Raw genomic sequence first — 15,494 nt, forward strand, 5'->3', positions numbered from 1 at the left:
CTTGAACACTGTCCCTCTGTTCTGGAATGCAGGTATCCTAACTGCTGAGCCAACTGCTCACTGCAAAGATTTCCTTTTTTGTTAATGCTGTATAGTATTCCATTGAGTGTATAACCAGGGTACTTCAGTAGCCAGCATTGTGGCGTAGTGGATTAAGCTACCACCTGCACCACTGGCATCCCTTATAGACACCTATTTGAATCCCAGCTGCTCCACTTCCAATCCTGCTCCCTACTAATGGCCTGGGAAAGCAGCAAAGCACCCACAATGGAGACCCAGAAGAAGTTCCTGGTTCCTGACTTCAGCCTGGCCCAGCCTCAGTTGTTGCAGCCATTTGGGGAGTGAACCAGCAGATGGAAGACCTCTCTCTTCTCTGTCTCTCCCTCTCTCTCTCTTCATGTGTGTAACTCTGACTTCCAAAGAAATAAGTCTTTAAAAAAAAAAGTGTACTTCAAAAAGTCCATAGGAATGATATTGAAAAATGCTTTACTTTGGTGCAAAAATGTTTAATACCATTCTTTCATTTTCACGATATGCAGTTCCATGAACTGTTGGAAGATCCCCTAGTATACACTTTTGATGGACACCTACCATGAATAATGTTGCGATGGGCATAAGAGTGAAGGTGTCTCTGTAACATACTGATTTTCTTTAACTTGGCTGTATACTTAGTAGTGAAATTGCTGGATTATATGGTAATTTTGCTTTGAACTTTTTGAGGAATCTTGACTATTTTTTCCAAATATTTGTACTAAGTCATATAATGATCAACAGTGCACAAAGGTTCTCCTTTCTCCAAATCCTTCTCCTTATTGGTAACAGATATCATAGCAGATATGAGTGAGTGATTGTAATTTACATTCCCTTGATTGTTAGTGATGTTGAACCATTTTCATTCCTATATCATCTTTTCAGAAATGTCTAATCAGATCATTTGTTTTCTTGCTATTGAATTGTTTGCCTTCCTTACGTATTTTGGACATTAATTCCTTATCAGGTGAACAGTTTGCAAATATTTTCTCCCATTCTATAAGCTGTCTTTTCACTCTGTTGGGTGTATCTTTCACTGTGCTGCAGATTGTAATTTGATGTAACCCCATTTGTCTATTTTTGTTTTACTGGCCTGTGCTTTTGGGATCATATCCAAAAATAACTTGCCCAAAGCGAAGGCATGGTGCTTTTCTCCTATCTTTTGTTCCAATTTTACTGTTTCAGGTTTTATGTTTAAGTCTCGAATCCGTTTTTAGTTGACTATTGAATATCATGTGAGATAAGGATCTAATTTTCTCAAGCTATTTTAATTATATTTGCATATCAAAATTATGCCAACCAAATAAAATTAGTTGGCATGTAGTCCCTCTTTTTCTATACTCTGACTGCTGTTTCTGAGGTTCTCATTATTTGCTCCCTGAATATTTGGAAGACAAAGTTTCAAGGTTGGATTTTTCTTATGAGAAAATTTTTATGACTAATTTATTTAATGGCTATGGGTCAATTCTGTTTTCTTTTTATGTCAGTTTTCAAAAATGCAGTTTTCTATGAATTTGCTTATTTCATTTAAATTTTCAAATATATTAGCATAAAATTGCTCAACTATCCTCTTTTTTTGTTCACAGTTGCACACACTATGCTCTTTTTTTTTTAACTTTTATTTAGTAAATATAAATTTCCAAAGTACAGTTTATGGATTACAATGGCTTCCCCCCAATACTTCCCTCCCAGTCGCACCCCTCCCATCTCCCTCTCCCTCTCCCATTCCATTCACATCAAGACTCATTTTCAATTATCTTTATATACAGAAGATCGATTTAGTATATATTAAGTAAAGATTTCGTCAGTTTGCACCCACACAGAACATAAAGTATAAAATACTGTTTCAGTACTAGTTATAGCATTACTTCATATTGGACAACACATTAAGGACAGATCCCACATGAGAAGTAAGTACACAGTGACTCCTGTTGTTGACTTAACAATTTGACACTCTTGTTTATGGCCTCAGTAATCACCCTAGGCTCTTGTCATGAGTTGCCTTTTGAGTTTGCCAACTTCAATCTTATTCAGACAAGGTCATAGTCAATGTGGAAGTTCTCTCCTCCCTTCAGAGTAAGGTACTTCCTTCTTTGATGGCCCCGTTGTTTCTACTGGGATCTCACTCCCAGAGATCTTTCATTTAGGATTTTTTTTTTTTGCCAGAGTGTCTTGGCTTTCCAGGCCTAAAGTACTCTCATGGGCTCTTCAGCCAGATCCGAAAGCCTTTAGGGCTGATTCTGAGGCCAGAGTGCTGTTTAGGACATATGCCATTCTATGAGTCTGCTGTGTATCCTGCTTCCCATGTTGGATTGTTCTCTCCCTTTTTTATTCTATCAGTTAGTATTATCAGACACTAGTCTTGTTTGTGTGATCCCTTTGACTCTTAGACCTATCAGTGTGATCAATTGTGAACTGAAATTGATCACTGGACTAGTGAGATGGCATTGGTACATGCAACCTTGATGGGATTGTGTTGGAATCCTCTGGCACATTTCTAACTCCACCATTTGGGGCAAGTCCAACTGAGCATGTCCCAAATTGTACATCTCCTCCCTCTCTTATTCCCACTCTTATATTTAACGGGGATCACTTTTCAGTTAAATTTAAACACCTAAGAATAATTGTGTGTTAATTACAGAGTTCAACCAATAATATTAACTAGAACAAGAAAAAATACTAAAAGAGAAAAAGTATTAAATTGTACATCTACGGGCCGGCGCCGTGGCTCACTAGGCTAATCCTCCGCCTGCGGCGCCGGCACACCGGGTTCTAGTCCTGGTCGGGGCACTGGATTCTGTCCCGGTTGCCCCTTTTCCAGGCCAGCTCTCTGCTGTGGCCCGGGAGTGCAGTGGAGGATGGCCCAAGTCTTTGGGCCCTGCACCCGCATGGGAGACCAGGAGAAGCACCTGGCTCCTGGCTTTGGATCAGCGCGATGTGCCAGTCGCAGTGCGCAGGCCGCGGCGGCCATTGGAGGGTGAACCAATGGCAAAGGAAGACCTTTCTCTCTGTCTCTCTCTCTCTCACTATCCACTCTGCCTGTCAAAAAATAAATAAATAAATAAAAAATAAATTGTACATCTACAGTCTAGACAAGGGCTGATCAAGTCACTCATAGTGTCCATTTCACTTCAACAGGTTTCCTTTTTGGTGCTTGGTTAGTTGTCACCAATCAGGGAGAACATATGATATTTGTCCCTTTGGGACTGGCTTAATTCATCCATAGTTTTGTACATTCTTCTACTTAACCTTGGTTATTTTCCCATGCTCTGTTTTTCTTTTTATTAATTTTGCCAGAGTTTTATCAGTATTAACATTTTTTAAAAATGGTAAATTTTGGTTCTTTAGATATTCTCAATGTATTTTTATATTTAATTTTTTCTGCAATTTTTCTTAAGAATTTAGAAGTTTTATTCCATTGTTGTCATCTTTTTTTTAAGATTTATTTTATTTATTTGAAAGAGGGAGTTACAGAAAGAGAGGGAGAGGTAGAGAGATCTTCCATCTGCTGGTTTACTCTCCAAATGGCTGCAACAGCCAGGACTGAGTCAGGTGGAAGCCAGGAGCCAGGAGCCAAGGGCTTCTTCTAGGTCTCCCACATGGGTGCAGGAGCCCAAGCATCTTCTGCTGCTTTCTCAGGCCACCAGCAGGGAGCTGGATCAGAAGTGGAGCAGCCAGGGACTCAAACCTCCACCCACATGGGATGCCAGCACGTTAGGTGGCGGCTTTACCTGCTGTGCCACAATGTTGACCCCATTGTTGTGTTCTAATTTCAAAAATAGATGCATTGCTCATTAATCTTCAGTTTTTCTTAATTTTCAATGTAAGCACTTAAAACTACGAAATTTTTTTGGTTCTGCTTTACCAACATACTTCAAATTCTGATTTCATTATGAAAAAGTTCTAAATGTTTTCTGATTTTCATTTTTTTCTTTGACCAATGAATGTTTAGAAGTTGATTCTTAATTTTTAAAAATGTTGCGCTCTTGTAATTAAAAGCTGACACTTAACTTTATTGCAGGCATAATCACATTCTATATTATTTCAATTCTTTAGAACATTTTAAGAATTGCTTTTGACTCAAAACAAAGCCACTGTTAAACACTGGCTTAGAGGTCCATGTTTATGGTCAAGGTGTTTTCAAAATGTTCTATGTATACATAATAACATTTGTGATTTGTAAGTGTTGGGTAGAAGCATTATGTCAAGTTTGTCAACCCTCTCAAATTAGTTATTTACTGACTCTTCTGCTTCCCTTTAACTGAGGGGAGATTAAAAACTCCTGCTAGAATTGTGGATTTGTTCCTAATTATTGTTTGCTTTATGTTTTAAGACATTAGATATGAACTTAAACTCATATACATTATATAAGAATTCATGGGGCTGGTGCTGTGGCGTAAGGTTTAAGCCACCATCTGCAGTCCTGGAATCCCATGTGGAGATGCTGGTTCAAGTCCTGGCTGCTCTACTTCTGATCCAGCTCCCAGCTAATTCACCTGGGAAAGCAGTAGAAGACGACCCAAGTGTTTGGACCCCTGTACCCACATGGGAGACCCACAAGAAGAAGCTCCTGGCTTCAGATAGGACCAGGCCTGGTTATTGCAGCCATTTGGGGAGTGAACCAGTGGATGGAAGATCTCTCTCTGTCTCTCCTCACCTCTCTGTAACTCTGACTTTCAAACAAATAAATTTAAAAATCTTAAAAAAGAAGAATTTCTATCCTTTTGCATATTTTATGCTTTTGTATTAACTATGTGTTGTTAATTGCATAGGTATAGAATGAGGCTTCATTATGATCATTTCTATTTCCCATCTTATTAATATTATGTTCATCTCTGTATTGATCATAAGTGCTTCAGTTTCCATAAAATGTCTATTTATATTGTTTGTCCATTTGCCTATTGAGTCGTGTACTCATATTTCATCCCAAGAAGAAATTTCATCTTTGTGTGTAGCAAATATTTTTTCTCAGTTCATGTTCTGCCTTTAACTTTCTGTAAGGTATTTTTTGCTTTTCAAAGTTCCTTATTTTAATGCAAATTAATCAATTTGTTCTTTATGGTGATCTTTCTATATGCCATTTTCAACAAATTTTTTACTAGCCCCAGATAAGAAAGATATTCAACTATATTTTTTGTGTAACAGTCTTAAAAGTTTGTAAATTTTTAGTTAAGCTTTTAATCCTTCTGCAGTTTGTTTTTAGTATGGTAGGAGGTAGGCATACACTTTTTTTTCACCCTCATAGATAAATACAAGCATTTACTCTGACCCTGATTATTAAATGGATCCTTCATTCCCCATTAATTTGCACTAACTCCACAATCACATGTCAAAGTTTCCTATATTTGTGCAATTATTTGTGGCTCTTCCTTTGGTAAAATTTTCTATCCCTGTTCACATGTATGCAGTTGCTGTAGCTGCATATTCATTCTTAATAGGAAGCAACGTCTTCCATCCTCAGAAGTGCCTTAGCAGTTCTTAGCCATTCACCCTTCTTTATTTATTTATTTTTTATTTTATCTTTTGACAGGCAGAGTAGACAGTGAGAGAGAGAGAGACAGAGAGAAAGGTCTTCCTTTTGCCGTTGGTTCACCCTCCAATGGCCGCCGCGGCCAGCGTGCTGTGGCCAGCGCATCATGCTGAACCGAAGCCAGGAGCCAGGTGCTTCTCCTGGTCTCCCATGCAAGTGCAGGGCCCAAGGACTTGGGCCATCCTCCACTGCACTCCCGGGCCACAGCAGAGAGCTGGCCTGGAAGAGGGGCAACTGGGCCATTCATCCTTCTATGGGAATTATAGAATCAACTTGTCAGATTCTGTGAAAAATAACTAAAACATTGGGATTTTAACTGTGGTTACATTGTATCTATAATTCAATGTGTGGACAATTGATCTCTTTTTAGTACTAAAAATAGCAACCCATGAGTGAACATGAATAATTCTCCATTTATTTAGATTTTCTTTAATGTCTTCCAGGAAAATATTCTCATTTTCTAAGGTCTGGTCTTTCACATCCATTTTTTTTTTTTTTAAGATTTATTTATTGGGGCCAGCACGGTGGCGCACTAGGTTAATTCTCCACTTGTGGCACCAGCATCCCATATGGGCGCTGGTTCCAGTCCCGGTTGCTCCTCTTCCAGTCCAGCTCTCTGCTATGGCCCAGGAAAGCAGTGGAGGATGGCCCAAGTACTTGGGCCCTTGCACCCGCATAGGAGACCAGGAGGAGGCTCATGGCTCCTGGCTTCGGATTGGCGTAGCTCTGGCCATTGCGGCCATATGGGGGGTGAACCATCGGATGGAAGACCTTTCTCTCTGTCTCTCTCTCTCTCACTGTCAGTAACTCTACCTGTCTAATAAACAAATAAAAAAAATTTAAAAAGCTTCTTATCCTAAAAAAAAAAAAAAAAAAAAGATTTATTTATTTCTTCCGGGGGGGAGGAGGGAAGGAAAGAGAGGGAGAGAGGGAAAGAGGGAGAGAGAGAGAGACCTGTCCTCTGGTTCACTCCCCAAATGGCCACAATGGCCAGAGCTGAGCTGATCTGAAGCCAGGAGCCAGGAGCTTCATCTAGTCTCCCATGTGGGTTTAGGGGCCCAAGTACTTGGGCCATCTTCCACTGCTTTCCCAGGACATAAGCAGAGAGAGTTGGATCAGAAGAGGAGCAGCTAGGTCTTGAACTGGTACCCATATGGGATGCCAGCACCGCAGGCAGAGGCTTAACCTACTATACCACAGCCCCAGCCCTCACATCCATTTTTAAGATTTGTTCCTAGATACTGTGTAACTTGTTGCTACTTGAGTGGCATCTTTCTAAATGTTAACTTTTGTAATTGTTGGTTGATGGAGTCTAGAAATGCACTTGACTTCTGTATGATAATCAAATATTTAGCCACAATACACAACTCCCTTATTATTTGGAATAATTTCTTGGCAGATTATTTTGTTCTCTAAGTAATCATATCATGTAAAAATAATGATGTTTCTTTCTAATCTTCTAGTACAATGTGAAATATAAGTGATGATAGTGGCATACTTCTTCTTTTGAGAGTATATTGGTGTTACTTCTAATGTTTCCATATTTTTTATTATTTATGCACTTATTTGAGAGGGAGAGAGAAGGAAAGAGGGATAAAGGGGGAGAAGGATAGGGGGGAAAGGGAGAGCGCGAGAGAGATATAGAGGGAGAGAGGGAGAACAGACAGAAAACATTCCATCAGCTGGTTTACTTTGCAAATGCCTGCAATGAAAGTGGCTGAGCTGGAGCTGGGGCCTGGAGCTGGGGCCAGGAGCTGGGAGTGGAATTCAGGTATCCCACCCTTGAGCCACCCAGAGTCTACATTAGCAGGAAGCTGGGATCAAGAGCCAGCGCTGGGTATTAAACACGGGCATTCCAATATGGGAAGTGGTCATATTAACCGTCCTCTTAACTCCTAGGCCAAACACCTGTCTTCTTGTTTCTATATTAAAAATGATGTTTGTGGGGGCTGGCATTGTGGCTCAGCCTGTAGTGGGTAAAAGCTGCAGGCTGTGATGCTGGAGGGTCCCGGATGCTCCACTCTCAATGCAGTTAAGCAGCAGCAGATGGCCCAAGATGCTGGGCCCCTGCCCCCACGTGGGAGACCCAGATGAAGCTCCTGGCTCCTGACTTTGGCCTGGCCCAGCCCCACCCATTGTGGCCATTTTGGGAGTGAATCAGCAGATGGAAGATTCTCTCTCTCTCTCCATACCTCTTTCAAACAAAATAAACAAATCTTTATAAAAAACAAGATGTTTGTAGTTGGATTTCTTGTTTTCCTGTGTGTGTGTGGTTTCCTTAGGTTAAGGATATTGTATTCCTACTTTTCCTTAAGTCTTTCTTTTCATGAATGAGTATGGAATTTTGTTTTCTTGACTACAGAGATAATCAAAGATGTTTCTAATTTCATGTTTCTCCTTTTCTTTCAAATATGCCAAGTCCTTACCTCTCTGTGTTGCATTTAGTGTAATCTCCACTGAGTTACCTTTCAATTCACTAATTCTCTCTTTAGCATCCTAATTGGAAATTTAACCCATTCATGACTTTTTAAAAATTTTTACCTATTTTCTTTTCATAAGAGTCATATTTTATTTTTTCCAGATTCAGTGGGTCATTTGTATACTTTCTTGTAGTTAACTATTTGGGAGAGAGTCTCTATATGTTGTATATTATTTCTTCTTCCTCACATTCATGGTAAAAAAGTTTAGGTGGAAAAAAAGGAAATATATATGAGCTACTTCAGACAGAGAGACTTTATTATAAGAAATTTGTTCTATTAATGGGATGGCCTGGATGATTACAAAAAAAGAAAGGGCCTGTTATGTAGAGATTAGTAACCATCAGAGGCCACCCTTACTTCTAAGATCAGAGGTGTCAATGGTGTGGTGCTGACCCCGTGAGGACACTGACGCTTATACTGAACAGCACCATTACTGCCACCACTGCATAGAGTGCCCAAATCCTGAGTTCCCATTGCTACTGCAAGGGCCTGGCTGTCCACAGTCCCTTTCAAACTGCTGGACTTGCTGCTGCTAAGGCTTCTGGGGCCTAGAGTTCTCCATCGCTGACCCATCCGAGCTGCTATGGCAGCAGACTCCAGTGATTTGCAGATTCCCGCCACTGCCAGAACCTAAGCCAACAGGAAAGAGGGCCTCTCCCCCTCCCCTTTCTAATGTCCATTTTCTTCCTGTGGTAGAACCTAGCCAGAAAGAAGCTAATAAAAGACTCTTCAGGCTCGCAGTCCCTCGTGTACAGAGACCGGCCAAGAAGTGTGAAACGTTGCAGTGAACAGATAAGCAGCCAGTGCAGTTCTCTCACAAAGCCTTTGATTGAGATAAACCATAGCTGATTCAATCAGCAGAAATCCACTGGGTTAGACTTTCTAAAAGCACCAGAATTTTGTCTGTCAAAGGCAGCCCTTTGCGATAGAGAACTCAGATAGGGCCTTTTTCCTTTTTTATTTATTATTTTTATTTAATGAATGCATTTTTACATAGATTCAACTTTAGGAATATAGTGGTTCTTTCCCCCATTCCCACACCCCACTCCCATCCCACCTCCCATTCCCTCGCCCATCTCCTTCTTCATTGTGGATCATTTTTAGTACGACTTTATATACAGAGGACCAACTCTATGCTAATCATAGATTTCACAATTTGCCCCCACACCCACACACAACATACAGAATACAATTTGGGGAGAGAATTTGCAGTCGATTCTCATATTGCAATTCAATAGGGACAGAGGTCCTACCTGGGGAGCAAGTGCACAGTGACTACTGTTGTTCCTTTAACAATTAACACTCTTTTTTTATGATGTCAGTGATCATCCGAGGCTCTTGCCATGGGCTGCCTAGACTATGGAAGCCTTTTGTAACCATAGACTCCATCTGTGGGGAGCAAACCGGACTAGACTGAGTTACTGGAATTAAGACTTATTCTATGCATCTGCTCTCCCACAATATGGCGCTGGGAGAGAAGTAAACAGCTTCCGCACAGCTGCCTCCAGTTCAACCAATAAACTGTAGGACCTGCTCCTGATTGGAGGAGAGCAGCGTACTCGGCGTGTGGGCAGCCGAGTTAGGATTGGCGGAGGAGGACTATAAAGGAGGAGAGAGACGGCATGCACCAGAGAACATCTAAAGGGAACATCTAAGGGGAACATCTAGCTGAAGGAACACCTGTGCAGCCCCCGAGAAAGCCGGCTGGCGGTGTGCCGCTCCCCTGCGGAAGTGGGGAATGTGGCCAGGGGGAACTGCCCTTCCACGGAGGTGGAAGGGACAGTAGCCAACCCGGGAAGAACCAGCAGCAAACCCGGGGAGGGCCGAGCAGACGAAAGAACAGCGCAGGGTCCTGTGTCGTTCCTCCACGAAGAGGGGGAGCGACATAATGGTGCCATGACTCGGATATGAAGCCTAGGCAGGGTTTAGTGTCGTTCCTCCACGAAGAGGGGGAGCGACACCATCAGTATTTGGACAAGGCCATAAGCAAAGTGGATGTTCTCTTCTCTCTTGAGAAGAGTGTCTCCTTCTTTGATGCACCTTTCTTTCCTCTGAGGTCTCACGGAGATCCTCTGTGTAGGATTTTTTTTTTTTTTTTTTGTCACAGAGTCTTGTCTTTCCATGCCTGAGATGCTCTTGCAGGCCTTTCGCCCGACCAGGAAGCCTTATGGGTTGATTCCGAGATCAGAGTGTTGTTTTCTGTGAAAGCCATTCTAGATATGGCCTTTTGTTTGCCGAGAGTTCTCCACTGAGTACAGGGAACCCACACGGCACAAGAGTGCCCAACGCTGATTTTCTGCACGCCTTTGTGTATTTGTTGTTTGATCCAACGCTGATTTTCTGCACGCCTTTGTGTATTTGTTGTTTGATCCCAAACTGTCTTTCCATGCGTATCTTGACCTTTCCTAGTATTAGCAAATCTATCGTACTGTTTCTCCATCTTGCTTGGTCTCTCTCATTTTCTCCTTTTCTTTGTAATCTCTTATCTCTCTAACTTCATAGCAAGTACTTTGTAACATATGTATATACATATACATATACATATGTTACAAAGTCATATATGTATATACATGTATAACTGTATACTATATTAATTAAATTGTTTTAAGTTCTCAGTTCTTAATTTAAAATAGCAGATGAGGGGCCAGCATTGTGGTGTAGTGGGTAAGGCCACTGCCTGCAGCACTGGCATCCCATATGGGTGCCAGTGGGTGTCCTGGCTGATCTACTTCCAATCCAGCTCCTTGCTAATGGCCTGGGAAAAGCAGCAGAGGATGGCTGAAGTGTTTGGGCTCCTGTACCCACGTGGGAGACCCAGATGTGGGTCCAGGCTCCTGGCTTCAGCCTGGCCTAGCCCTGGTCATTGCGGCCATCTAGGGAGTGAAGCAGCAGATAAGAAGCTTTCTCTCTCTCCTTTTCTTTCTATATAACTCTGACTTTAAAATAAATAAATCTTTAAAAAAATGGCAGACGAATACATAATTTCTTCTTTTCTCTTTAAATAAAACCATTTAATTTTACATGTGGGGGCCACACTTGATTTTTCTCCTAATAACAGCACATGAATAAAGATTTCTCATTCCTCATGTAAAACGTTCCTAACTTGGGAATTTCATCAGAAATGGTATAATTTCCACAAACTAAAGTAGAAAAGTACTCTAAAGTCATTCTTTTAAAAAAATCTTTTTTTTTCTTTTAATTTGAAAGGCAGAATGATAGAAAGGGAGAGACAGAAATAAATCTTCTACCCACTGGTTCACTCTCAAATGGCCCCAATGGCTGGGGCTGGGCCAGGCAGAAGCCAGCAGCTGGGAACTCTATCCAGATCTCCTTTGTGGGTAGCAGGGGTCTGTGTACTCGAGCCATCTTCCACTACTTTCCCAAGTGCATGATCAGGGAGCTAGATCAGAAGCAAAGCAGCTGGGACTCAAACCAGTGTTCCAATATGTGATGCCAGCAACACAGGCCATGGCTTAACCTGCTGTGCCATGACGCTGGCATGGGCTGGATTAGAAGTGGAGGAGCCAGGACTCAAAGCAGGCACTCTGACAGGGGATGCAGGTGTCCCAAGCAGTGATTTGGCCTCTGAGCCACACATGCTCACCCCCAGCCCTATCCTCTATTCCAGTACTCAATTCAGCCAGGCAAAAAGTAGAGAAGGGGAGAGATGAGGTAGAAACCAAGATTTTCCAGTGTAGTTCCAGATACCTCACATAATCATTTTTAATCATATGCCTATACTTATGGAGGATATTGTAAGGGAACAGTTATAGTTCCTGAAAAAATATCAGATCTGAGAGTTTATCACAGACCGCTGGCCTAGCCATGACACTTAGAGCCATATATGCCCTTGTGAGTGGTTTGAAAACAGAAAAAACTGTGAAGAAAGTCCTCCCAGTGTGTACTTACTGCCCACCCAATCTTACCATCCTCTGTATGTGAGATACTGGCAGCACTCTCCTGGGACAATTTCAATTTTTAAAAAATATTCATTTCATTTCTTTGAAAGGCAGAGTGACTGCAGTGGGGGTGGAGAGACAGAAAGAGATCTTCTATCCACTGGTTCACTCCCCAAGGCTGGAATGGTCAGGGCTGGGTCAGGTTGAAGCCAGGAATCAGGAACTCCATCTGTGTCCCCTATGTGGGTGGCAGGGGCCCAAGTAATTGGGTCATCCTCCACTCCCTTCCCATTATCAGGAAGCTGGTGGAAGCAGAGCAGCCAGGATTTAAACAGGCACTCCCACAGGGATGCTGGTGTCACAGGCTGCCACTTAACCCACTGTGCTACAATGTTGGCCCAGACCATTTTAATCCTAATTGAGTCAGTTTTGAGGTTCCTATATCTCTGACTTAAGATCAAAGAATCTTAGCATTCTTTGAAACCTTCTGGCCCAATTGTCTCAATTTATAGATTAAAAACACTGATAATGTAGTGTACTTGTTCAAAGCCAGTGAACCAGTTAAGTGCTGGGCCTGAAAGAGAACCTTACTCGTATCCTAGGTGCTAGTCCATGCTTTGCATTTGCAAAGATCAGATATACAAGACTATATAAGAATCTAAAAGTCATACTGGAAAAACACACATAAATCTTTAGGGAAATGTGGTCCAAAATGACTGTTTTCCATCAACTCAGCAGCAGGTTAGCGAGCTGCCTGGAAACCAGAGTCAGAAGGAGGATTACCAAGATATGGCCAAGACATCAGTCTGTAAGAGCTGCTAACAGGAAGGCACCCTTGGGGCAGGCGCTGTATTTTAGCAGGTAAAGCCACCACCAGCAGTGCTGGCATCCCATATGGATGCCAGTTTGAGTCCCAGCTGCTCTACTTCTGATCCAGCTGTTATGGCCTGGGAAAGCAGTAGAAGATGGCCCAAGTCCTTGGGCCCCTGTACCCACATGGGAGACCCAGAAGAAGCTCCTGGTTCCTGTCTTTGGATCAGCACAGTTCTATCCATTGCAGCCATTTGGGGAGTGAACCAGTAGACGGAAGACCTTTCTTTTTCTCTCTCTGCCTCTCTGTAACTCTGCCTTTCAAATAAATAAATAAATCTTAAAAAAAGAAAGAAAAGGCAGCACCTCATGAATTAGAGAAATACGTGTTCCCTGGCAGATGCAGCCCTTGAAAATAAGAAGACACCTCTTGGTCCAGGTGAATTCAGCCAGAGCCTGTCTACAGTGTGACAAGTGCGGAGTGAGATGAATTGCAACCCCTGCTGAAGCCCTTGGCTGAGCCTCCTGTGCATTTACCAGAAATCCCATCTGAAGACTATGTGGGTGGGGTTGAGGCAGCCACGAAGCGTGAATGATCACCACCAGCCTCCTTCAGGGGGTGGCTCTGCTGCATGGAGTGGGGTATGAGGGGTGTGGTACCGCAATGGAGAGGCTGAAGGCTGCTCTGGAGGACCTCATTCTACACCTCTGTTTGCCCCCACACCCCCAAGGACTCAGGCTCTGAGAATGGTTTGTTCTAGGTTACAGCACAGGTTCCCAGTGTCCATGCTATTCCCCTGTCTGTAGTGACGCTGGTTAAAGAGTGCTCCGCTATTTACTCTGGAGGTAGCATTTCCACTTCTGTGATGGTTTGATCACACACTTTCTCTTCGTTTTCTATGACAAAGGTGACTTTGCAGTCAACGGGTGAATCTGAATCTTGACTGTGTGATGACTTTGGGCAAACTCCTTTAAAGATGCTGAAATTCCTTTCCTGCATCTGAAAAATGGTCTCTGTGAGAAGGCTTAAGGAAGACAGCACACACCAAGTACCAGACAAACATGAAACATGGACAGAGTGGCCAACAGGAGGGGAATGGGTGCTCACCTGTCTTGCTTTCCACGCCATCTCCCCCGAGTTGCAGACTGTCTACTGCTGGTGGCCTGTTACATTCTGTGGGGCAGGTCCAAACCTGCAGTTTTCAGGGCCTAAGGAAGCTCGGTACAGAGACTGTGTGGAAGGGAAGAGACGATGATGCCTGAGGTTTGAGTTGTCCCAGGAGTACCCCAATTCCTGCTTCGTGGACATTCAAAGGAAGTTCCTTCTTTTTTTTTTTTTTTTTTTTTTTTTTTTTTTTTTTTTTTTTTGGACAGGCAGAGTTAGACAGTGAGAGAGAGAGAGAGAAAGGTCTTCCTTCTGTTGGTTCACCCTCCAAAAGGCTACTACAGCCAGCGCGTTGTGCCGATGCGAAGCCAAGAGCCAGGTGCTTCCTCCTGGTCTCCCATGCAGGTGCAGGGCCCAAGGATCTGGGCCATCCTCCACTGCCCTCCCAGGCCACAGCAGAGAGCTGGACTGGAAGGAGAGAAACTGGGACAGAATCCGGCGCCCCGACCAGGACTAGAACCAGGGGTGCCAGTGCCACAGGTGGAGGATTAGCCTAGTGAGCCGTGGCGCCGGCTGGAAGTTCCCTCTATTAATGGGTACCCTTGCAGTCTATCAGGTAACCCTACTTATCTATGAGAAAGATGACCATCAGGGGATTAAGAATGAGTCTTAGCACCACAGGACCTCACTTTGAATACTGGCACCTTTTTGCACTCTATTGTAATTAATATATTATTATTTGTCAAGCTCTGGACATAAGCCAGTCCTAGTTTACCAAAATTATAAAAGTGGGATAATATTAGGGTTTTTTTGTATTTATTTTTATTTATTTGAAAGGCAGAGAGAGATCTTCGATCTGCTGGTTCACTCCCCAAACAGTTGCAACAGCTGGGGCTGGGCCAGGCTGAAGCTAGGAGCCAGGAACTCTATGTTGGTCTCCCACACCGGAGTCAGAGGCCTACATACGTGGGCCATCCTCTGCCACTCTCCCAGGTGCATTAGCAGGGGGCTGAATTGGAAAAGCAGAGCACCTGGGGCTGGAACCTGCACTCCAAATGCATTACACGTGGGTGGCTAAACGCACTGTGCCACAATGTCAGTCCAATAATACTCGTTCTTATCCAAGGAAGTTTAAAACATATAATTTCCTTGTGCCTAAAAGGCTCTCAATAAGTACTTACTACTATTGTTATTGTTATTATTATTGACCTGCTGAGTCAAGTGTCCCTAAGTTGCTATTAAAGAACTGCCCACAAAGAGCAGAGGAGGCGGCTACGCTTGGTGGCCTGCTGGGTCAGGGGACGGCCAGGAAGGCAGAAGATGATGAGTGGGATGAGGAGTGCTCCCAGGCTGCAGAATAGGGTGCTAAAACTCCCGTGCATGTCTGCACCACGTTCCACATCAATAGCGTGAGTTTTCCCAGATCTGAGGGTTTCCAGATGGCCCAAATTGGGAAGCATGGGAACAGATGCAGAAGTTCCTATTAGACATCCCACCTAAAACAAAAACCGCTAGGCTCCCGGAGAGGCGTGGAAGTGGGGCAACGCCACAAAATAAACAGAAGAGCCAAGTGCACAGTATTTACCACGAGGTGAAGGACTTTGTGGCCATGCCCACGCCCTTTGCCAGGACACTGAGGA

This window comes from Oryctolagus cuniculus, chromosome 5, assembly GCF_964237555.1.
Source record: "Oryctolagus cuniculus chromosome 5, mOryCun1.1, whole genome shotgun sequence".
Classification (NCBI taxonomy): domain Eukaryota; kingdom Metazoa; phylum Chordata; class Mammalia; order Lagomorpha; family Leporidae; genus Oryctolagus; species Oryctolagus cuniculus.